A 1,514-nucleotide genomic window follows, 5' to 3' on the forward strand; every position below is an offset into this window, starting at 1 on the left:
AGACTGACAATCGTGTAAGAGTGGTTGATGGGACTTTTTGATATATACAATACATGTAAATACATACTGTATATTTCCAGAGTATAAATCTAAATGGATCTGTAATAGTAAGCTAAGACTTCAGCCTGTACACTTTTCGGTCTTGTTTTGATTTGATTTGTGTGAACCAGTTTCAGCTTTAAGGATCAAACAGCAGTGGAGAGAAAAGGACTCTCTCAGTTATTGGTTTAGTTGTTCGAGAGTTTGTTGTGTTATCGTCCTAAAGTTCAACAGTGTGTGAGTCCCGTTTCTTGTTTTTGTTAATGTGAGCTTTGAAATCAGAATCAGTTGGATGAATCGATCCTTCCTCTGTGATGTAGAGCAGGAACTCTGGTCTGGATCTCTGGTATTGTCGGTACCATTGGATATTGTAGATACCACCATCATATTTACAGGTCAGGTTGATGTTTCTTCCCTCTGCAACATGTTCTTCAGTATTTTCTGGGTGTTGTAGTGGGGAGTGGTGGGTGGGGGTTCATGGAACCAGGGCTCAAAATGAGTATTAATTCCATGTCAGTTAGTCTGCAAGAGATTCTGACATCAGCAGACTCAACAGAAGTTATTTTTCTTTCATCGTTGATCAATTTTAGATACATTTAATAAACCAAATGTATTTTTCTACCATGGAAATTATAACCTTACACAGATAAANNNACACTCACCTATAAAGTGAGAGAAAAGTAAAAAGAGGTAAAGCAACATGTCTTTGGAGTTGTTAAAGTCAAACAGACAGCAGATGAGCAATGTTCTTCCACTGCAGTAGAATGAAAAAACTAAAGAGCCTCTCTGCTGCACAGCCCTTCTCCTCAACATCAAGCTGATTGTGCTTTTAGTTCCTCAAACATTTCTGCTGGGGCTGCAGAGCCACAGTAGTACCAGCAGAGTCTGGTCACTTTAGCTTGAGATGACTCTCCACGATTACACATTTTCTTCGTTTTGTTAATGGGTGAGCTTTGAAATCAGAATCAGGTTGGATGAATAAATCCCTTCCTCTGTGATGTAGAGCAGTGAAGCTCTTGGTCGTGGATCTCTGAATATTGTCGCGCTACCATTGGATATTGGCTAGGATACGACCAGTCATATTTACAGGCAGGTTGATGTTCTGTCCCTCCTGCACAACATTTTCTTCAGACTTTCTGGCTTTATTTTGATTGTTCATGGGACCCCAGGCTTTGCAAAATGCAGTATTATTCAGTGTTTCAGTTAAAAGAGACTTCTCGACATCAAACGATTCAACAGAAGGTTATTTTTATTTTTTGGTTTCTTGTTTAAATTGGAAATTGTTACCTATACACAGATAAAGCTCTACTACCAAATGTCTGTTAATTAACAGCAGGGGGTCTAAATGGGAGAATATTGATCCCTGTTTCTAACCATCACCTATAAAGCTTGAAGACAGAAACAATCTCATTGTTGAGTTCAAAATTCAGTGGGAGGGCCAGAGAAAATCCTTTTTACAGATTCTCTGCCTACCA

The sequence above is a fragment of the Morone saxatilis genome, unplaced genomic scaffold, assembly GCF_004916995.1.
Source record: "Morone saxatilis isolate NCDOM2014 unplaced genomic scaffold, NCSU_SB_2.0 Contig23, whole genome shotgun sequence".
Classification (NCBI taxonomy): domain Eukaryota; kingdom Metazoa; phylum Chordata; class Actinopteri; family Moronidae; genus Morone; species Morone saxatilis.